At 35.5% G+C, this 24998-nt stretch overlaps 1 protein-coding gene and 1 pseudogene across 1 annotated transcript in view; both read left to right on the top strand.

The window, feature by feature from the left end:
- The window catches only part of KCNH5 (potassium voltage-gated channel subfamily H member 5), a 349253-nt gene that overhangs the window by 103962 nt on the left and 220293 nt on the right, over positions 1 to 24998 (top strand). The gene's annotated exons all lie outside the window — the stretch shown is intronic.
- On the top strand, positions 5039 to 24203 carry LOC105943145 (protein BUD31 homolog; annotated as a pseudogene).

The raw sequence follows: 24998 nt of genomic DNA on the forward strand, positions 1-24998 counted from the left end.
CAGCATTACTTATTGGAAATACTACCTTTTTTCCATAATAGGTGTGATTCTGTTTTGGTTCTCTTTATTCTTTTATCTTGATCTATTTGTATATTCTTCCACCCAATTTATTTTGATTAATATAGCTTTACAGCAAGTGTTGGAGGAAGATATTGTTTGTTATCTTAGTTTGTACTTTCAATTTTTTATGTTGATTATTCTGTACAGCTTTTGTTTCCATATAAACTTTAGAATCATTTTATTGATGTCCACAAAAAGTCACCTGGATTTTAATTTTGATTATACTATATTTATAAATTACATTGAGAAAAACTGACATCTTGAGTATTTCTTTCCATTAACATGGACCAGTTTTCAGTTTGGTTTTGAAGTCTTTGGTTTCTTTAATCAGGGTTCTATAACTTTCCTATATATGATATATATTTTGTTGAATTAATATCTAAATATTTCTTTTTTGAGATGCCATATAAAATTGTGTTTTAATTTTCAATTGTTTATTGTTTGAATGGAAGAATGTTACTAACATCTACAACAAAGACCTTTTATTGTATAAACAATTATCATTAGTTCCAGAGTATATATTTGTTGCTTTTTCTGATACATAGATAACGCCATCTGTCTGTCTGTCTGTCATCCCGTTGCTCATCGATTTGTTTGAGCGAGCACCAGTAACATCTCCCATTGAGAGACTTATTGTTACTGTTTTTAGCATATTCAATACTCACGGGTAGCTTGCCAAGCTCTGCTGCACGGGCTCGATACTCCCGGTAGCTTGCCGGGCTCTCCGAGAGGGGTGGAGGAATCGAATGCCATCTACAAAGAGTTTTATTTTTACTTCATGATTAATATGCATAACACTTATTTCCTTTTGTTTTATTTCATTAGCTAAGACTTTTCATGTGATGTTGAATAGTACTGGTGAGAATAGATATCCTTTTCTGATTCCTGATCCTAGTGGAAAAGCTTCTTACTTTTCACCATTAAATGTTAATTGTAGTTTTTTTTCTTAATTGTCTTTATTAAATTGAGGAAATTACTGTTCTTTTGCTATTTATCATATTTTAAAAATCATAAATTGTTATAATATTTTGTCAGATGATTTTTGGTAGGTGTCAAATGAATCTACTAATTGTGATATTTCTCCTTGTTTGTGATTTATTGGTTGTTTTAGATTTGAAACAGACAAGTGTATCTAGGATTAGTGATACTTGGTCATAAAATAATTAGGCAATTATTTTATATATAATTTGGTTCTTATCTTGAGAATGTTTGCATCTGTTTTCATGAGAAATATTTGTATGGAGTTTGTTTATTATGTCCTTCTCTAGTTTTGGTATTGTGTAATTCAGGCCTGACAAATTGAGATGAAGAAACATTGACTATGCTTCTTCCTTCTGAAAGAGATTATAAGGAACTGTTAATTTATTTTTCAATATTTAAATATTTTGTTTAATTTATCTATGAGCCCTCTGAACCTAGTATTATCACTATTGAAAAATTATTAATTATTAAATAAATTTTATATACTTAGTTTTCTTTGAATATTTTGTTTCTCTTTGAGTTCTGGTAGACTGTGTTCTTCAAGAACTTGTCTTAGTTCATCTGGATTATCAAATTTTTCACCATAGAATTTTTCACTGTACTCTGTATCATGATGATAGTGACAATCATCTTGGCATCTATGGCATTTGTTGTTATACCCCCAAATACCTTATTTTAGTAATTTGTGCATTATTTGTTACTTAATATGATTAGACAATTGTTGGTTTTATGGATCTTTTCAAAGAACTAGCTTTTGGTTTTGATAATTTTCTTTAATTTATTGTTAATTAAATTTTATTCATTTTTGGTGGATTTAAAAATCTCTTTCCTTCTGTTTACTTTAATTTTTTCTTTTGTGAGGTTTTAAGGTGGAAGTTTATTAATGTAGAATTTTCTTCTTTTATAACACTTGGAGCTATAACTTTTCTCTCAGTGCTGCTTTGCTGCATCCCATGCATTTTTATAGGTTGTATTTAAATTTTTATTTAGTTCAAGGTAGCCTTAAAGTCCATATATTACTTAGAATTGTGTTTTTTAATTTCCAAGTATTTTGATATTTCTCATCTTTCTGTTAATTATTTCTAATTGAATTTCATTATGATCTAAAATAAGACGTTGCATGATTTCTATTTAAACTTGATAAGAATTTTTATTTATTTATTTATTTATTTTTATTGAATCATCATGAGAACAGTTACGAAGCTTTCAGATTTAAGTCTCAGTCATACAATGATCAAACCGCCATCCCTTCACCAGTGCACATGTTCCAACACCAAGAACCCTAGTATACCCCCATCCCATCCCCCACCTTGCTGTGTGGCAGATTATTTTTAATTTACTCTCTCTTTACTTTGATTACATTCTGTTTTTGACAGAAAACCCACTATTATTATTTGGAATTTTCCTTCAACAATGAGATCTGCTGAAAGACATCATTAGATAATTTGTTTCCTATTGCTGATAATGTAGAGCATATGATGTCCATGGCCTCCATAGTGGTCACGTGGTTTTGGAATTCTGGTATTTTAGTAATTAAGTCCAGAGGTATTACTGCCTGCTGCCACTGCATTTTGAGATTAGTTTGTGTGTCTCTAGGATCATGGCCGTTTAGGAGCGGAGGAGGCTTTCGTGGGTGGCCATTGGAGTCTCATCTGGGCAGGGAGAGCAGGGCCAGTTTTGCCCCCTCTTCCACCTCGCCCCCATCGTGAGATTTCCCACATGACCCATCACTGCAAGCTCCTACCTCTGTGTAATTGGCTCTGAAAGGTGGCGGTCGCCATGCTGCCACAAAGGGGAAAAGGCCGAAGCACAAAAACCCTTCCCCTCCTGGGGCAGCATGGGACCATAGCTGAGTTCACAGTCCAGGAGCATTTCTGCCAGCAGCTGCTGCATTCGGGGATTGGTTTGTGTGCCTCTGGGCTCAAGGCCATTCAGGGGCAGAGGAGCCGTTTCTGAGCGTTTTTTTGTATATCAGGAAAGGTTGCATGGCTGTGCAGTTTGGATAAATAGTCCTGGTCCCCACATACCGGAACCATGTGTGCAGAAACTCATGGTTGCCAGGATTCCATCTGAAGAAGGCAGGGAGATTGCACTTGCTCCATCTGGGGCACCCTGGTGTTATTGGCTCAGTTTGGGGTTCGAAGCATTCTCCAGTGTGGTGCCCGCTGGCCAGGATTCTTAACTGCTGAGTGCCAAATTTGATAAGATGTATGGCCAAGAATGTAGTGTTTCTTTGCAACTGATATGAGATTGAGAAATTTTCATTTTCTATTTTTATTGTACAAATTAGTCAATGTTTATCAGTTTTATTCAGTTGACTTATGGTACTACTGAATATTATGTTCTTATTATTTTCTGCCTCCTAGACTGACCATTTCTAATATGGTCTAACTATAGGAGTGTTGAAGTCTAACTATAGTAGAGAATTCATCTATTTTTCCTAGCAGTTCTATTAGTTTTTCCCTCACATATTTTACTGTTCTTGTTGAGTGCCTATGCATTAAGGCACTTTTTCTCTTTTTGGAGAATTGATTGTTTTATTACTATGTAATGGTCTCTCTTTATCCCTGATAACTTCCTTGCCCTGAACTGCTCTGAAGAATATAAAACTTTTACTGTGACGAGGTGATTCAGTTTGGGACTTAGTAGGGTATTTTAGTGGCCCTTGCATAGGAGCTTTTCTGCTGTTTAAAATTCTATATTCCTCCCAGTTATTCTGTACTTTAAGAAGCACCTTAACAACCCTGGTGATTCTAATAATAGTAGAAATAACTTATACTTTTTTTTCTTTGTTTTCTGGGTCAAATATATATTGCTCAGGGCTTACTGCTTGCTTTTTGCACAAGGAAAACTCCTGGCAGGGCTCAGGAAACTATATGAGGTGCTAGGGATTGAATCTGGGTTTGCTGCATGCAAGACAAGCATCCTACCCACTGTACTATCTCTCTGCAACCTTGACTACATTTTTTTTTTGCTTCTTGGGTCACATCTGGTAATGCACAGGGGTTACTCTTGGCTCTGCACTCAGGAATTACCCCTGGCGGTGCTCAGGGGACCATATGGGATGCTGGGAATTGAACCCGGGTCGGCCACATGCAAAGCAAATGCCCTGCCCACTGTGCTATTGCTCCAGCCCCTTGACTACAATTTTATATCCAAATAGTGAACCAGAAGAGAGGGAAACAAAAAATGACAACTTCATTTAAAATAGTATCCAAAAACATTATGTATCTAGGAATCAATTTAAGAAAGAATATAAAAGCTAATACATTGAAAATGATAAGTCACTGTTCAAAGAAATGAAGCAGCATGCCAGGAATGGCAAAAATATTTCGCATTTGTACATTGGGAGAATTAATCTTAAACAACTATCCTACCTGAAACATTATACAGATTCATTGCAATCCCCATCAAAATTCTGATGACATTTCTCAAGGTCTTAGAACAAATTCTTTTGAAATTGCATGGAATCAAAAACTCCCCAAATAGTAAAAGCAATTCTATGAAAAGCAAACAGAAGGACTTCATTCCCTGACTTTAAATTATACTCTACAACTATAGTAGTCAAAATTGTGTCATACTGGAATAAAGGAAGATTCTCTATTCTAATATTAGAGAATTAAGAACCCAGAGATAAATTTTCAAATGTAAAGACAATTAATCTATGTTGAGTAAAGAAATTGGTACATGAAGTGGATCAAGGAAAGTCAAAAAAGTTGATATTGAAAAATTTGATTACACATGCAAAAGAAGAAAGAAAAAAGAAAGGATTCTTATACACAATGTTAAATTAAAGTGAATTAAAGATCTTGATATTACATAAGATTTTGTAAAGTATATGAGGAAAGCATATATGGAACTCTAAGATATGGAAATAGGAGGTGTCTTTGATTAACTTAATTGGCAAAGAAAATAAAACCAAAAACATATAAATGGGATCATATAAAACTAAAAAGGTTTTGCATGTCAAAAGAAACTTGGGTTCAAATTAAAAGCCATGGGCAGAAGAGGTAAGTTGGTAAGGTGCTGGCTTTATATATAGCTCACCCCAGTTCAAGCACCCAGTACTGTATAAGTTTCCCTTAGGGCCACCTGATGTAAGCCCTGAACCTTCCCACCCAAAATTAAAAAATAACAGCCAAAGGGAAGGAACTGTTTGTATATCCATGGGTTAATAACCAAGATATGTAGCCACAAAATTCAAGCACAACAGAAAAACAATAATTCCATCAAAAAATGGGAAGGTGTGACAATACATTTCCCTGAAAAAAACATAGGTATGGCTAGTAGCACACGAAATTGTATTCAATGTATTTGAGAAATATGAATCAAAATGGCAATTAGAGATGTCATCTCATGCTAACAAATATATATGTATTTATATATATAAACACACAGATATATAATTTTTTAAAGCTGGAATAAAAAACACTATTGGTGGGGATCTAGTGAAAAAAGAAATCCTCCTTCACTGCTGGTGGCAATGTTGTCTAATTCAGTCTCTGTAGAATACAGTATGTATATTTCTCAGGAAAAGGTATATAGCTTCCACATGACCCAGAAATTCCACTTCTTTACATCTATCCATCAAACACATAAATTTTTAATTCAGAATGGTGCATACATCCTATGTTCACTGCAGCACAAAGTATATTTGCCAAAACATCTAAACATGCCAAATGTCTACCAATTGATGAATGGATTTATACACAATGAAATACTATATGGCTATAAGAGAAGATAAAAATTTGTAGTTTACTGCATCCCGAATAGAATTGAAGACATCATGTTAAGTGAAATAAATCAGAGGGAGAAGGACAATAATGGATGCCATTGCTCCTTTGTGGGTTTATAGTGAGAAAGCACAAGGGAATAGACCATTTCAAAAGATGAAAAGCCCTTGTTTGTCCTTTGATTGTAAAATTGAGATTCCCAAGCAGTGAGGGTCTTGGTGGGAGAAAGAAGTTGGACTAGAAATAACATAAGAACAATGTGGGAGGGTCTTGGGCACTTTGGTGGTGGAGAAGTTGCAGAAATTATATTAAAACCAAGTGTTAACATGATTGTAACCATGTTACCTGAACTACAATAAAATTAAAATTAATACACACAATAAATCAATATGCCTACTTCCTGTTAATAATAGGAAAGAAAGGGCCAGTAGACAAATTTTGTGCAATAGCCTTAATTATTTCTACATAATAGGGCTTCTATTTATACCTAATAGGGCATTGTCCTTTGAGACCTATGACAATATGTCCTTGCATATGTTTCTTTCCATGAATACTCTATTGTCTCATGTATATAATATTTAAGTAAGATTACCTGTACTGTCAGTTTTTCATACAAGTTCAGGGATTTTCTTGGGCTTTAAGTTCTCAAACTGGGACTTCTCATTGACAGTAAAAAGAATTGAAAGAGAAATGAATACAAAAATAAATAAGGCATGGTCACTGAACCCGAATGAACTCATCTTCTAAGTAAAAGAAAAATTATCTTAAATTATACAAGGTATAAGTAGGAGTCAATAGAAGAAGAAGAGATGATGTCTTTTGAAGAATGGGTAAGAGTCAGCCATTGGTTCCAAACTGGAAGATGATGATTATTAACTGAGGTTTTCTAGGTAGAAACTTACAGATGCTTTATTGAGGTCGGATAATACAGATTAACACATAGACATCCTTATATTTGAAATATCTGATGAACAAGTCCCTTGTAGCTCTGCGTATTTGTATAGTGGTTAGTATTCTGTGTTGTGAAATAGCTGGTGAATTTCCAGGAGTGAATTCTTTTACATAAGCGTCCATGGAGACAAAGTATTCAGCCTAATTGAGGGAATTAGCTCCTCTGGCAGGATAGGAAGTGACAAACAATGAAATAGAAATCAAGCTCTTTTTTTGATTTTAATTGCATACATGCAATGAAATCTTTCTCTACTGATGTTTGTTCATGACAAATGCTCTTAATTAAGCATTATGAAATAATTATTTTATGAATATAAAGTGGTTTTAAATTTATTGCAATATATGTACTGTCACCATTTTTATCTTAAATAACAATGAAAATTTGCTTAGAAGTTACTTTTTACTCTCTTCGTACACAGTGGTTATTCTCAGACTTGAGAATACATAATTTTCTCATTTTTCTTTGAAGGATATTCTAAGTTTCTTATTCCTTTTCTTTCTTATACTATATGTTTTTATTTAGCACACTAAATCACAACAAATGTGTTTGTGTTGATCCTGAAGTTTGTTATCTTTAGCAAGTCTCATTCTTAGACACTTTAGGTAAAGAGTCAACACGATAATTTTATCATGAAAATCCATTATTTTCAAGGAAACTGATAAGGAAATATGTTATTTTAATGAACTATAAATAAAATGATGAGGACGCTATACCATAAGTGTACCTAAACAGTAGAATTCTAATTTATCTCTGTTGTATTCCAAAAAAGCTGTACCTGTGTTCAGGCATTGGTTTTAGTGGAACAGTAGCCATCAAAGCTGGGTTTCTATATTAGCAATATAGTCCAAGATAGAATAAAGCAGAGTTGATTATTTAGTATTATTTTAAAAAGCTGAAGCAATAGCACAGCGGTTGGGCTTCCACCTTTCACACGGCCGACCTGTGTTTGATTCCTCTGCCCCTCTCGGAGAGCCCCGCAAGCTACGAGAGCATGGAGCCTGCATAGCAGAGCCTGGCAAGCTACCCGGGCGTATTGGATATGCCAAAAACAGTAACAAGAAGTATCTCAATGAGAGACGTTACTGGTGCCCGCTCAAACAAATCAGTGAGCAAGGGGATGACAGTGATGACAGTGATTTAAAAAAGCATTATTTCACAAAGCTTTGCGAGTGTGTCTGAGAAGCACAGGTGATAATTTATTGCTACTGGAAGGTTGATTTCATGTGGCTTGTTCAAATCGGGGAGGTATTAGAGAGTTGGCTTTATTAGGATGAGGTAATGTTCAAAAACCATGATACAATATTTCAGTATTGTTGGGAACAGTAAGAGGATTTTGAGGAAACTGATTCAAAGCATATTAGGCATAAATAGTTGATACTTTCTACTAAAGAGTTCATTGCTCTCTGGAAAATTCCCGTTATGAAAAAGCAAACAATTTGCTTGGGCAGGATTGTCCTTGACCAAAATTATCATGTTAAACAAAATAGGAGTAGGGCAAAGTTATATTAATATACAAAGTAAGTTGTTAGTTATCAATATCTAGAGTGTGGAATGAATTTTATTTATGAAGCTTTTTAATTCCAGATTACAAGTTTCCTATACCTGCCAGTTAACTCTCATTTATATACTTGCATTGTATCCTACAGAGAAAATAATATGATCAATCTCTGTGAATTGCAAAAAATTCTGTAAGATCAAATCTTGTGATACTTGATACTGAAATACTTATCAGTAGTGATTTCAACCTAAGAACAAACTTATTTGCTCTGTTAACATTATAGATGCAAATTTGGAGCATATAGTCAAATGCCTAATTTGCACTTTTTTCCCAAGAAAATGCTACTTTTCATTACAAATCAGCTATCTCTATCTTCTATTTATTCTAGAATGAGCTGTAAATGACCACACTCAAAACCTTTTGTTTGAGTTCTTGTTGTTTTGGCCACATGACTGAGTGTAGAGGCTTAGAGACCGGAATTGTACAATTATTTTATGATAATTGAAAATTGTTAGGTTAGCAAAACTTTTGTAGGCAAGTGTGTTCCTGCTAGCACTTTTTTTAGGATAATTATGCTTCTTTTGTTCTATATTGAAATTTGAGAAATTATGTTTAATCTATTTAATAGTTTTATCTATGTGGGCAGAAAAGTAATCATAGTTAGCCAATAAAATTTCCATGTGCATAAACTTGAGAGAGTATATGATAAAGGTATATCCTTAATGTTAATTAAAATACTTTTAAATTTAAAATACTTGTAAAAAATTATTTTTATTGAGGTAGCATTGTCTTAGAAGACTGTAATGCTTACATGTTTTGTGGTTCAATCTCATTATACTTATACTAACAGTATTTGTAATAAAAACACTTTAAAGTTATGGAATGAGTAGATTGTTAATATTTTGTTAATAATCTGTTAAAGCTCTTTTATATTTTACCATTCATAAAATTGTAATTTACCTTCATTTACATTTGAGTACCTTTCTTGTAATCAGTTTTTGAACAGGTATTTGAAGGTAGTTTTATATTGTCTAATGGGCACATTTTAACAGCTAAACTTTAGTATTCTGTTTTCATTAGATTTGGGATTTCTTTTTTATATGTCATATCTTTTACCTAAAAGATAAGTTTTCTATCTTTAAAAGATGCAGGGGTTAGGAGGTAGCTTAGAGGCTGGAGTGCATGCTTGGCATGCAGATACTCAGGATTGAATTCCTGGTACCACATGGTCTCCAGGATACTGCTGAGGCAGTACTGAGCCGGGTATCATGGGAGCAGCCTGGGCCCTTTTAACATTGGAGTTTAGTTCTTAAAAATTTTTTTTGTACTACACATAGATTTTTAAGTATACTACCGGTTCCAGTGATGTATTGAAATCAGAGCTTTAAAATAGAATCACAGACTTTAAAAAATATTTTATTTGTGCTCAGCAAGAATAAAAGGTGGTAGAGCATGAGTTTAAATGCGGGCCCTTCATCTTCCTATACCCATAGCACTACTGGTGAGTAAAAGCTATGCACCTTATTCAGAATATAATATACCTGTGGTTTTCAGCATACAATCAGTGAATTCTCACAGAGAACATCTATGTACTGAAATCCACATAAATAGAACTTTCAGTGTTCTTGAGATGCCTCCCTTGTTCCCATTTTGGTTACAATCTACTTTTTAAAAAAGTAGTGACAGAGCGGCTGGAGTGACAGTACAGTTGTTAGGGGGCTAGGGTCTTAGGGCATTTGCCTTGAACGTGGCCAACTTAGGTCTGCTCACCAGCATCCCATATGGTGCCCCGAGCACAGCCAGGAGTAATTCCTGAGTGCAGAGTTCTATGGAATTTTTAGATGGAGTACTATATTAGAAATCATGAAGGAATGGTCCAAGAAGTACTTTTTCTGTTATTTAAGTGCAACAAAACAAAACAAAGTCATCAAGTATCTGTAGTGATTTCATGCATCTTTCAATTAAAATATATTTCTTTAGCTACTTCTTTATTATAAATTTTGGAACTATAGCAATATCCATACGAATAATTCTACCCTGTTTTTCATGGGTAGGTTAAAGAGAAATTGCACTAGATTTTGTTAAAAATTTTGAGGAAGAAGAGCTGGGGTCATAATTCAAGTGTTGAAGCAGAACATGCCTTGCATGTGTGAGGCCCGGAGTGCACCTCTTGCACCTCGGTACATTTCAAATTGATGATTACATTTCAAGTGGATGGCTCCCAAGAACTTGAAAAGAATGTTCTTTGATTATAAAAATAAAAGTATTTAGAAATTTTTGCAACATCAGAAAGAACAAAAACAAGCAGTGTTGACATGGATGGTCAGAGTGTGTGTGGGGGAGATATGAACACTAATTCGCTGCTACTGGGAATGTTGAATTGTTCATAACATTCAAAAGAAATATGGACACTTTTCAAAACAACAAGAATTGAGCTTCTATGTATCTCAGCAATTCTGTTTCTATGCATCTATCCCCAGGGCCAAAAACTATTCAAAAAGACATTGATGCTCTTATTGTTCATTGAAGCACTATTCACAGTACCCCGAATCTGGTAATAACTCAAGTATTCAAAACAGATCAAAGTGACCAGATTAAGATATTATGGAATATTATTTGGCTATAAAAATGGAATTATACAATTTGTTGCTATGTGGCTGGATCTGAAGAGTACCATGAAGAATGAAGTTAGATAGAAGGAGATGGGCAGATAAAGAATGATTTCTCTTATACGTGGTACATAAAGAAACATTGTTAGGGAATAACAAGTGACCAAAGGCAATAGAACCTGAGCAATGGTCTACAGAATGGGGTTTACCACAAGAGGTGAATGGGGTGGAGGGGAATGGCCTGGGAGAGGTGTGGGAGTCTGTAGGCTGAGATAATGGTTGAGGGAAAGGAACACTCTGGTGGAAGAAGTGGTGTTAGAACATTGTATTCATTAAACGCTAGCATTTGCAGCATGGTAAATCAGTGGCTAAAATTTTTAAAAAATATTTACTTTTTGTTTTTTATATATATGTATGTATATATATTTGGTTTTATTATATATATGTATATATATATATCACTGTATCACTGTCATCCCATTGCTCATCGATTTGCTCGAGCGGGCACCAGTAATGCCTCCATTGTGAGACTTGTTGTTACTGTTTCTGGCATATCGAATATGCCACAGGTAGCTTGCCAGGTTCTGCCATGCGGGTGAGATACTCTTGGTAGTTTGCTGGTCTCTCCGAGAGGGGCGGAGGAATCAGCCGGGACGAAACCTGGCTCGTCTGCGTGCAAGGCAAATGCCCTACCCGCTGTGCTATCACTCCAGCCCATATATGTGTGTATATATATATGTATATATATTGATTCCTCCTCTCTCTATATATATATAGGAAAAACTGATTATTTTCAATTATTATTGTCATAGTGGTTCCTTCTCTATACTAACTGCCCTCTGCTCTCCCGTTACCACTTTAACCATTAACCTGTCCTCCTGGCCCCTGTTTTTCCTGTTCTTGGATATTAATCTCACACTATTTGTTTTATATCCCACAAATGAGTGCAGTCATTCTCTGTCTGTCCCTCTCCTTTTGGCTCATTTCACTCAGCACGCTACTCTCTATGTCATTCCTTTATTTTTATTATTTATTTATTTATTTAATTTTATTTTTTAATTAGTGAGTCACAGTGAGGGTACAGTTACAGATTCAAGCATTTCTATGTCATCCATTTTTAAACAAAATTCATGACTTCATCTCTTTTTTTGTCTGCGTAGTATTTCATTGAGTAGATGTACCATAGAAAAATAGTCTTTAAATGTAATCTGGATATTGCTGAAAATAGATATATACTCTTTGTCTATTTTTATTTATCTAGCTATCATTTACCTGCTTTCTTCCTTTCTTTCTTTCTCTTTCCTTCCTCCCTCCCTCTCTTTTTCCCTCCCTCCGTCCCTTCCTTCCTTCCTTCCTTCCTTCCTTCCTTCCTTCCTTCCTTCCTTCCTTCCTTCCTTCCTTCCTTCTTTCCTTCTCTCTTTCTCTCTCTCTTTCTCTTTCTCTTTCTCTTTCTTTTTCTGTTTCTTTCTCTTTGTTTTTCTTTCTTTCTTTCTTTCTTTCTTTCTTTCTTTCTTTCTTTCTTTCTTTCTTTCTTTCTTTCTTTCTTTCTTTCTTTCTTCTCTTTCTCTTTTTCTCCTCTCTTTCTTTCTCATTCTTTCCTTTTCTTTCTTCCAATTTTTCTAACACACAGAGTTTTCATCAGCACATAAATGTGTTAAGTTATTTAAATTCAGATCATCTACTGAATCATGCTAACTAATGCATGGAGTAATTAAGATTATTTCCCCATGGATTTTTTTTGGTAACATGAGTTGCAGAAGTAAGTTTTGATTAGAAGGAAGCAATAGAATTTGTTATCTGGGTTAGGGGTTTAGATTACAAATGTAATTTTCAGTCTTTAAATTTTGTTCTACAAAAGGAAATGTAAATGGATTACATGGTGATTCATGTATCAAATCTAGAATAAAACCTCAGTTATTATTAAAAGCAGAGTTTATTATTATTCCTTTTTCAATTACTTGGGTTTTTTTGGTGGTGCCTGTGAAGATTAAATATAATTAGTAATTAAAATATCAGTATTGGAGAAGTGAGGTTTTGCTGTGAGAAATTTACTTATTGCTTTATTCTATGATGAATTAAGTAATTATTTCAAAAATATATATCAGTGAGATAGTAAAGAAGATAAGGCACTTGCCTTGCACAAAACCAACCTTGGTTTGATCACTGGCACCACATATGGTCCTCCTAAACGCTGCTAGGTGTAATAATGGTATCCCTCTATTATTATTGTTCAGTGACAATGAATTTACAATGGAATCAATATACCTTATTGTTTATTTTTTTAGCAGTATTAGCATAGGCATGAGGAAAACTGACAGTTGAGTCAGAATTTGGAATTTGATAAATATAAGTAGAGATGATGATAAAGGAAGGTTTAGGTGTTATTGAAATTTTGGGAGCCACATTGGAAGAATGTGGAGAATGGTTAGCAGTTTATGTTAAAGTATATTTATCAGTGGAGTATAAATTCAAAAAGGTTGAGCCATTTTGGTTGGTGTAATTGGATTGTTTAACTCAACAGAGAAGAAATGATCAAATTGATTCAAGATTTTACAGTAAGAAAAGGGTTTAGGATATGAACACTGGGGTGGGAAGACATTGAAATGTTGCTGGAAATAAACTGGTGAAAAGAATTGTGAAGTCAGGTTATTTGAAGAGATATTCACATGGATACTGAAATTTCCTATGGTGATTACAAGCTTTTAGGTGAAATTTTATTTAAGAAATATTTAGGATATTTTTGAAGTAATATGTTTTATTTTTCACTTTTCACTGAATGTTCAGTGGCATGGATCTGTGAGAAGCGAAAAAAAGATTTCTTGATATTAAGAGCTAATAATAACTTATAATTGTGTAAAAATTTTATTTAATTTTCTCATAATGTATCCTCTTGAAATATTTTATTAGAATAGAACTTCTGTATCAAGTAGGTATCTATATTATGCCCAAGTCTACCATGACTTCCTGTACACATAAATTTATGAAATATGTGCATTTTTCTCATTTGTATCTACTCATTTTTTAGTGTATGACAAGCTACCTAGTACTTTTTGAATAATTACTGTCACCTTTTCTTTAAGCCACAAATTCTTGGTTCAAATGAGTCTTTCTGATTCGTGCTAGTTTTGTCATATTTAAATTAAGTTTATCCATGCCTCTTTCTTTAGCCTGAGTTGGCTGGTGGTTGAGTGGTCTAAAATCAGTCTAATGAGAGACTCAGAGGATTGGTCTTATGATTTCATACCCTAAAAAAATACCTAGAAAGTCTACTTCACATGATACTAAGACTGAATTCCAAGACCATGAGAAGGCAAATCTTGAAGTTTAGTCTTACTGGTACAACATTCTTTTGGATATTGCATCATGTTGATCAAAGCAAGTCATTATACCAGTCTGAACCTAAGGGTCAGAGAAATAGAAACTTTCCCTTAATGAGAAAGGTCACAAAGTCATATTACTAACAGATAACAATACAAGGACAAAAATGACCACGTCATTTTCTAGTAATCAGTTTACTCCAGCATCTTGTGCCAATGTATGTTATAGGCAAAAACATATGCAACTGACTATCATAACCATATACTTGGCCTATCAATCTGTTTTAATTGTATTTATTCTTGAACCAGAAGATTCTCTAGTCATCCCTTTCCTGTTTAAAAAGCATGGAAGGGAAAGAATATTGACTGAGCCACCTACCTACTATAATTATTAATGATTGGATGAGAAGATGTTTGTATTTTAAATGACTTTATCATTGCATGATGTGCTGATAATATCTCATATTTATTTTACAACTTGTCAAAAATCTTTGAAAGTTAATAATGTAGAGTTATTTCCTGGATATTATTCTAGGCTAGTGTGGCTTGAGTGGCTTGTCAGATATGGAAATTGGCTAGAAAAGACGTACACTGATGACTCAAAGTTCTCCATTAACTCTGCTGTGTTCTGTTATGTGTTTGATGTGTTTGATATTCACTTCCGCCGGTGAAACCCTAGGGATGTGTGGTTAATAGCTCAGAGGTTGATAAAGGCATAAAGCCGTTGGTGTACTGAAGAGGACCTAGAGACATTAGAAAATCTGGAGCAAAATAAAGCATACAACAAATGAGCACATACAATCAGTAGAAAGTATAGAATCAACTTGACAAAAAGGTGGTAGTGCAGAAATAGTTTTGTTTTTTTGTGTGTGGTTGCCTCTGAAGGTTTGCCTGTGAAAGTATTCAGTGTGTCATGTAGTAAAATTAAAGCCCCTACCCCAGAATTAAATACAATTTGTAGTCCAAACTAAAGGTTATGAGGGTGAATCATAAGGAAAATCTCTTATTATAGAAACTATTGAATATGACGTTCCCACAAATTATATGATGCAAAATAAGTCATTAATCTAAACTATACACTGTGGTGAAATGTTAATCTACCAACACAACAATGACTATTGTGTTTTATGAAGGATTTTTAAAAATATGTGTTTAAATATAACATAGCTAAAGAAAGAAAATTATAAATGTAGACCTAAGGGAATTTTCATGAAGCAAGCAACTAATAATTAGTGGTCATATTAGGAACATAATATTTCATCCCCTGTAGTCCCCTGCATGATTCTCATGGTCACTGCCCCTACAGTAATGAGAGGAACCACTAGATTTCTAATTCCATAGAATAATTGCATTTTAAAAAAACTTTTATATTTTTCGTTTTTTTGAAACTTTCTTATTGAATCACTGGGATATAGACCTTTACAAAGCTGTTTATGATTGGATTTTAGTTATACAGTGTTCTAAGACCCATCCCTTCACCAGTATACATTTCCCAGCACCAGTGTCCCCAGGTTTCCTCCCATGATCCCCCACCCTAGACACCCTGCCTGCCTCTAAGGCAGTATTTTTTTTTTACTTTTAAAAGTTTCTATTCTTTTTTTGTTGAATCACAGTGAAATACACAGTTACAAATTTGTTCATGATTGGGTTTCAGTCATATAATTTTGTCAAGCCCGTTCCTTCACCAAGCATAAAATTCCCACCACCAGTGTCCTCAGATTCCCTCCCACCACCACACCCCTCCACCCCTGCCTACTTCTATGGCAGGCACTTTTCTTTCCTTTTGGGCATTTAAAAACTTTTAATAAATGGAATAATGTAACATATACTGTTTCCCTTTTCCTCAATATGATGCCTTATTGATTTATTCTTGGTTTTTATATGATTCTTTTGTTTGTTTGAAAATATTATGTTGAGCGGATTGCTATATTTATCCATTCTCCTAGAGATTGACATTTAGATTGATTCAAAATTTTAAGTATTTCATTGCATTCTAAAACTAAGTCATTTTACATCGAGTTTTTATTATTTTTCATTGCATGGAATTATCTTTGTCACGAAACAATGAAAAGTTAATTAAAGTACAAGTTTTTCGTGTAAAGCAAACTTTACCTATTTGTGTATTACTCACTTTGAATAACAGTTTCTGGTGTAATGGAAAATAACACTTTCATAGTTGGGACTTTGGGATTATATTTGGGAGCAAAATGTATTTTGGTTTGACTGAAACACTTTTGCGATGCAAAGGCCTAGTAGGAATTAACCTGGTTGGTGTACTCAGAGATGAGATTGTACATCTTGAAGTCCTTGAAATTTGGGCTTAATCCAGTACCTATGATGAACCTCTGGAGGATGTCATTAATGTTGGTTTTTAGGAAAGTTATATTACTCTGATTATTAGGGCAAGAACAGGAAGAATGAATAGCAGTTCTTAAGGGGAAAGCACTAAGAATTTGATGAACTGGGAATTTGTTTTTGTTAATTAAAGCAATAGTGCTATATGACTATTACTAAATTTATTATTAGCAAATTTATAATATATGCTCTTATAGAATTTATACTATTAATATAAGTTTCAGACTTACATCACTGAAAACCTATGTGCTTATGCTATATTAAAGCTTACCACTAAAGGAAGAACTAGGTTTGAGTTGTGCTGTCATTTTTTCCTTGTTATATGACTTAGGACAAGCTGTTCAATCTGTCGAAAACTGATATGATCAATCGAGACAGAATTATGCTTTTATGAGAATGGGATGAATTGGTCCAGATTATCAGAATTCTAGGGCCTCCATAGACTACTCTTATAGGACACTGCTTTTCTCAAGAGGGACTGAGAGAGTGACTAAGTATTTAATATCTTTTATTCAGTCATGTAGAAAATGAGCACATTGAAACAAATATTTCAGGTATTAATATGCTTGGTTAAATTAAAAAATCTGCTCCTGAAACAGCCAATTTCAGAGTAGAGTCAGATAGTGAAGTGCTTAAGACCAGGGAACTTATATTTAAGTCGTGGCTTCTCTTACCATCTGCATAAATTTAGTCAAATTACTTAATCTTTCTAGGGTTACGTTCTTAATAATAAAACATACCATGTAGAATTTTTTTCCACATATAGTTTTTAAAAATTAAATGTTATTTATTTGCCTTTGGTTTGCAGTATAATAGAATTTTAGGACACAGATTAAATTAGCTAATACATATAAAACTTTGAGAAGACCATCTGGTGCATAGTAAGATTTAGTGTTAATATCACCTTGTCTCTCTTTTGCAACTGACAATGAAAGACCTTGCTTTCTGGTTCATTTATTGAGTGGAAGTGTATGTCACAAATCTGTTGGAAGTTTTCTTTTTTATATCCCTATAGCTCCAATGATGATTCAGTTTATCTGCTTTAGGATTATATATAATGAACTCAATATTACTACTGCCCTGTGTACTTGCCCACAGTTGTAATGCAGTGTCCCTGTCTCCCATTTTCAATTTTCTTCTATGTTTTCTAACAAGGAATACTTTAAAAATCTTTTTTGATGTTTCTTTTTGTATATATTCTATATCTTTTACAACTGTGTCCTGGTAAGTAAAGAAATTCAGGGAAATTATTTCTTTTCTTACTGAATGCCATAGTTCTATTAGTATAAATCAAAGTTGCATTGACTCTTTTTCTACCTTATGCTTTTAAATCATTTAGTTTGTTAATAACTAGAAGTCCCCAAATTCACTTCACTCACACTTTCTGTGTGTAATTCTGTGGCTGTTGTTGAGGTACTGACCACTTTAAGTCATAACTATATGGTAAGTTTTGAAAACAATTCTAGATATACTAATCAAGAAGTTTTGAGATTCCTGGAACATCATTCATGTAGCTAGAGGCATGTAATAAAATATTATCATAATGATTGTTATAATAGAAATTTATAAAGAATTACAATAATTCAAAAGAAGGACAGGCTGCTCTCAAATGAGAGAAAGAGTGAGAATATGGCAATGAAAGTGATGGAGAGAACGAGAATCTGTTAGGAAATGCACCCTATGGGCAGAATGTTTATCAAACTGTAAGACCCTAGCCACCAAGAAAGTGAGCTGGAGGTGTCCTTAAAGTAGAAAAAAACAATGTAGAGTGTGGTATGCAACATTCTGGGTACTCTAAAGCTGTACATGGCCAAAGCAAAGAGAATATGAGCAGAGGTTGGTAGGAGAAATACTGACAAGGCAGGCATGATAATGCTTAAGTGGCTTTATCTATCTTAATAGTGAAGTAATATTTAATCTTGGAAGCAATAAACTATAACTAGAGATTTTATATCTAGGGGTGGGAGGAAACAAGACTAGATCTATATGATATAAAAAATTCCAGGCAAGTAGTCTATTTCGTATTATATTTAGATTTAAAGAAATGAAAACAAAATAAATTATTCTTGAAAAAGAAAAAAACAACCACACAAGTCATAATGAGCAAGGTATGGCCTTGAGACTAGGACCAAAGGAAAATTTCTGAGAGTTTCATGAAGACATTTGTACTATGTACTTAGGCATTTTAAACAGTAAGAGCCTTAGTGTTTAATAGCTGTATAGATCTGGCAAGAAAAGGGAGGAAGTGAAAGTCTAAGGGACTGGGTAGATAATGATACCATTTTCAGTGTTTGAGATGGAGAGCTAATTCAGGAGGAACAAAGGATTCCCTTTGGGACCTTACCTTTCAGCCACCTATGAGACTTCTAAATGGAAAGATACGGCAGGAATTTTTATGACGAAACCAGGAGAGATTTTGTGCCAGTAAATGGGCTTGTGGCTGATTTGCATATAGAAGTCAGCAGAAGATATGCAGTAACAATCCAAAGAGGCCTAAAGGAAATCATGCTGAGAAACCTAACAGATAATAGAAGAATAGAAAAAAATGCCCTAGAAAATGATTTTTGAAAAATATCACTAGTGAGTTGACTACAGTAGAGGAAAAATGAATATCATGCGACCCATGGCAGAGGATTTATGATATGGATTTATGATTCACAGAATATTTTGAAAAAAATATTAGTGTTGACGATGACTATAGAACCATGATTTTGTTTTGTTTTGTTTTGTTTGTTTTGGATTAAGTGAAATCCAGAGCAGCTGCATTCAATAGCTTGAGCCTTATTGTCATAGATTCATCTTATTTCAGTTACCACTGTTTTAGTTGGAATGGAAATCAATATTTGCTCTCCATTTTTTCTTCTCTTTGTTTCAAGTTGTTTCAGAAATGGGGATTCAGGTAGAAATGACTTCTCTCTACATTATTTAAAGGGAAGCATCACAGTTCCTTTAATATTTTGTGCTAACACTGGTAGAGGCTGGAGCGATAGCACTGCTGTTGGGCATTCGCCTTTCACGCGGCCGACCCGAGTTTGATTCCTCCGCCCCTCTCGGAGAGCCCGGCAAGCTACGGAGAGTATCAAGCCCGCATGGCAGAGCCTGGCAAGCTACCCAAGTGTATTGGATATGCCAAAATCAGTAACAATAGTCTCTCAATGAGAGACGTTACTGGTGCCCACTCAAACAAATCGATGAGCAACAAATGACAGTGACAGTGTCTGGTAGAGGAAAGCTCAGTCCCTCGTGGAGGTGTGGTGTTGCAGTACTATATGCATGAAGCCCTACCATCAGCAGTATTGTAAACCATGGTCCTTTAAATAAAATTTTAAAAATGGCTGTTAGAAAAAAAATGAGTTAGTATGTTCATTTTGGTGGGCATATAATGTTGTTTTTATTTCATTTTTATTTTGAGGCCACACCCTACTGTGGTCAGGGCTTACTCCTTGCTCTATGCTCAAGGATTACTCCTAGTGGTTCTGGGGGACCTTTTGGAAAGCTGGGGATCAGACTGGATCAGCCATATGCAAGGCAAGCCTTAACCACTGTACATCTCTCTAGCCCAGTGTCCATGTTTTTCTAAGTCTTTATTCTTTAGATATTTGTGGATGATGTTATTTGGTGTTTTAGATTTTCTTCTGAATAAATAAGAGAGAGAAAGATATAGATGGGATAAGAATGACTGTGGGTTGGTAGTTAATGGTTGGATGTTGAATACACATTGCCTTATAGAATGATTTTAGTTTCTTTATTGTGCACTCAAATTTTTGTGATAAAATGAAGCTTTTTGGTAAATAAATAAGCACTGAAGAAAAACAGAACTAAAACCCAATATATATAGCAACACAAATTTTATTGGTTTTGGGCCACACCCAGTGGAACTCAGGGTTTATTCTTGGCTCTGAGCTCAAGGGTAACTCCTGACTGGGCTCAGAGAATCATGTACAGTGTAAGTGATCAAACTTTGATTGGCTGCATGGAGGGCGAGTGCCATACTTTCTGTTTTATTTCTCTAGTCCCCTCTTATTTCAATTTTTGAGAGCTTTCAAACTTTATTTTTATGACTCCTTGACATCTCATGCCATTGAATTATATCAATTTATCATTTTAATTGTATTAATGCTACCTTTTTGAAAATGAAAATATTTGAACAAAATGAGGGTTTAAGGACGCATATATGCCACAAATGCCACAATTGAGAGTCAAAGTTGAAATTAATCAATCCCACAGATGTCAAAGTTGAGGCAGAAAGTTGAGTATGCTCTTTTTAATCCTTGCTTATACAAAGCTTTCTTGTTATTTCTCTATTTTCTCTTTCCTTCTCCCTCTCTCACACATACATACATACACACACTCTCTCTGTTTCTCAAACATAAAGAGCATAATATAGTGAAGTATTCTTGACCCTTTGTACCTTAGCAGTCAATAATTTTATGATGCCATAATTGAGTCTTATTAGTCTCATTAATGTCATATCTGTATCTGTTCTGCTGCACCAACAAATGCCTCTGTATTGGTCAGAATTAAGTTCAAAGTGAATCCTATTAGAATTTTTGTTTCTCCCCTGAGAGAGAATTGGGGGGGGTAGTCAAAGACTCTATGATATTTGGAGGTGATGATAAGAAAAGAGGCTTCCCTTCTATACCTAAATAAAATGTGACTAAAATGCAGAGAGAGCCCATGTAATAGGAATGAATATTTACCCAATACCCATCTAATAAGGGGTTAATATCCAGGATACACAAAACTTTAGTAGAATTGTTCAAGAAAAATACCTCCAACCCCCTCAATAAATGGGATAAGAAATGAACAGATGCTTCCTCAAAAAAGAAATACAAATGGCCAAAAGGCACATGAAAAAATGATCTACATCACTAATCATCAGGGAGATGCAAAACAAAACAACAATGAGCTATCATATCACAACAGAGACTGGCACACATCAAAAAGAACAAGAACAAGCAGTGCTGGCATGGATGTGGGGAGAAAGGAACTCTTGTTGGTGGAAATGCCTTTTTGGAAAAAAATTTGGGCAGTTTTTCAAAAACTAGACATTGAGCTTCCATGACTTTGAGACTTTTGACTTTGAGGACTTCAAAGACAGAGAGAAGATGATATGTAGGGAGAGGAGAACTACAGGACTTTGAGGTCTACTAGGAAAGTAGGATGACGGACCTATGATGATTGGGACTACCACCAAAACTACAACTAAAACTACAACTGCACTGTGAAGGGAGAGATCAGACTATGCTGGGGAGGAGAGAGGAATAAACTGACATCGACAAGCCAGGGGCCCAGTTCCTCCATTCCCTCATCTTTCATCCACCCGTCCTTTGCCCAACTGGCCTTGGGAGATGCTTCTCCAGCACTGAATGCTTGAGTCCTGCAGGTGCCCTCTGCCTATTCTTTTCTCTTTCTGTTGTGGAAAGATGCAAAGGCCCTAAATAAGACATCGCAACTGGGAGCTGTCTCTGGACGCTCCAGAGGATACCTGGGAGCTTCCTGCTGGGCTCCTGGACCCAGATCCTAAGGTCTTGCAAGTTCTTTGGTAGGGGGAAAATGCCTAAAGTCAAAAGCTTCCCCAGATGGCTGGGAGCTGATTGAACCAACTTTGGATGAATTAGATCAAAAGACGAGAGAAGCCGAAACAGAAGCTTCATGAGGAAAAGAGGAAGGTGGATTCCCTCTGGCCGATCTTCTCGATACACCACCTGAAAATCCGCTATATTTTCAACCTCCCTTACAAGCAGAAAGCCATAAGCAGAGAGCTGTATGAAAACTGCATTGCGGAAGGCTATGTGGACAAGAACCTTAACGCCGAGTGGAAGAAGCAGGGCTACGAGAGCTTGTGCTGCCTGCGCTGCATCCAGACCCGCAGCACCAACTTCGGGACCAACTGGGTCTGCCCAGTCCCCAAAAGCAAGCTTGAAGTGGGCCAGATCATTGAGTGCACGCACTGCGGCTGCCGAGCTGCTCTGGCTGAGCCCCCGCCTCCCCAAACTTTGGATCTGTCTGGCTATCCCCCACCACCCCCAGCACTTCTTACTGCAGTGCCCCGCCATACTGGTGGATGCATTGACAGTTCTGTGTCATCTGTAGAAATTAACCCCTTTACTGGGGATAAGACTAACCTGGCCTGTGGCTGGAGTGATAGCACAGCAGGTAGGGCGTTTGCCTTGCATGCTGCCGACCCAGGTTCGAATCCCAGCATCCCATACGGTCCCCTGAGCACCGCCAGGAGTAATTCCTGAGTGCATGAGCCAGGGGTATCCCCTGTGTATCGCCGCGTGTGACCCAGAAAGCAAAAAAAAAAAAAAAAAAAAAAAAACAAAACTCAAAAGCAAAAAAAAAAAAAAGACTAAGCTGGCCTGAGGACTGTAGTCTGGGATATACACAGAGATGACCCCAAGAAGAGACAACCTTTAAGTTTAGTATATCCCATACTGTGTTTGTACAAATGACTAGGAATATTATAAATTGACTATGATTGTTTAAACGGATTATGCCGGAGTCTGGGATGCTACCGGTGCTGTACTCAATATGCCAAAAACAGTAACAATGATGGTCCTCATTTTTCTGAGCCTAAAAGAGCCCCCAATATGCCATCGGGTTACATCAGCACGTGACAGAGAGGAATGGAGACGTTATTGGCACCCGCTGAGCAAATCAATGAACAATGGGATGACAGGGAAACAGTGATACAGTGAGCTTCCATATGATCCAGTAATACCACTTCTGGAACTATATTCTGAGGGTGCAAAAAAGGACTGTAGAAATGACATCTGCACCTGTATGTTCACTGCAGCACTGTTCACAATAGCCAGAATCTGGAAATAATCTGAGCGCCCGAGAACAGATGACTGGTTTAAGAAACTTTGGTGCATCTACACAATAAAATTCTATGTAGCTGTTAGGAAAGATGAAGTCATGAAATTTGCTTATGAGTAGATAGTTATCATGCTAAGTGATATGAGTCAAAAAGAGAGGGACAGACATAGAAGAACTGCACTCATTTGTGGAATGTGAAATAACATAACATGAGACTGATACCCAAGGGCAGTAGACAGAAAGGCCAGAAATATTGCTCCAGTGTTGGAAGCCTGCCTCATGAGCTGAGGGAGAATGCAGCTGGAATAGAGAAGGAATCACTGAGTCAGTGATGGTTGGAGGAATCATTTGTGATGGCAGATGTATGCTGAAAGTAGATATAGGACCAAATGTGATAGTCTCTCAGTGTCTATATTGAAAACCATAATGCCCAAAAGTAGAGAGAGAGTGTGGGAGAAATTGTCTGCAATTGAGGCAGGGGGAGGGTTGGGAAAGGGGGGACACTGGGAACAATGGTGGTGGAAAATGTATACTGGTGGAGGGATGGGTGCTCGATCATTGTACGACTGAAACTCAAACACAAAAGCTTTGTAACTATTTCTCACAGTGATTCAGTTTTAAAAAAATAAGAAAAAGAGGCTTCCAGAATCGCTACTTTCTCCACCTTGCCTGCCTTAGGAATATTTTGTCCCATTTCTCAATAGTTTAATATGCACTTAAAAAAAAAGAAAACATAAGATGTTTGTTGATTGAAGAAAGTCTATGCCAGAGGTTTTTAAACTCATTTGACCTATTGATCCTATTTCAGAAAAAAATCAGTTCCCCTTGAGTAAATCTACCACCTTTAAGCTGCCAAACATAAAGTGCCCATAATTGCACACACTGCTACTACAACTATCTTGCTAACTTCCTGCGTCACCCATTTATGGAAACTCTGGCCTTTGCTATATTTCCATTTGGATATATTTGGTATTTTAAGCTTCTCAACAAAGTAAGAATTTTATTGCTGTTAGCTTTTGATATTCTTTCCAATGACAATTGCTTGAGGATGATAGAATTTAATAGGCTATATACCGTAGACTCAGCTCTTTTCACTTTTCCAGAACTCTGCAAATTTAGTACTTCTCATGACAGTAACAAGAGATAGTGGAATCAACAGTGACATTATTTTCCTTCTCCCCAGATGCACAGAAATATTTCCTATTTGCTTGCCAATAAGATTGATAAACTTCTCTTGAAACTTTTTTGCTCATAGTTACTTTTAAAAAGTGAAAAAAAAATAAATGAAACTTTTAAAAGTTGTATAGAAAGAAAATTTTCAATTTATCACCTAATTTATTTCCTCTTGTTATTACATTTAAGCTTTATTCTTCGGTTGTTGTCTGTGCTATTTACATACCTCTCAATAAATAAAAAATTGCGTTTTAATTAGCTAATAAAAATTTACTCTAATCATTTAGAAATGCTTATTTTGGTCAGGAGCGATAGCACAGTGGGCAGGGTGTTTGCCTTGCACAAGGTCGACCCAGGTTGATTCCCAGCATCCCACATGGTCCCCTGAGCACACACCGCCAGGAGTTAATTCCTGAGTCCATGAGCCAGGAGTAATCCCTGTGTATCGCCAGGTATGAGCCAGGAAAAACAAAAAATCTGCCTTTTTGCTGGGGG

This window comes from Sorex araneus, chromosome 3 (assembly GCF_027595985.1).
Source record: "Sorex araneus isolate mSorAra2 chromosome 3, mSorAra2.pri, whole genome shotgun sequence".
In the NCBI taxonomy this organism is placed as follows: domain Eukaryota; kingdom Metazoa; phylum Chordata; class Mammalia; order Eulipotyphla; family Soricidae; genus Sorex; species Sorex araneus.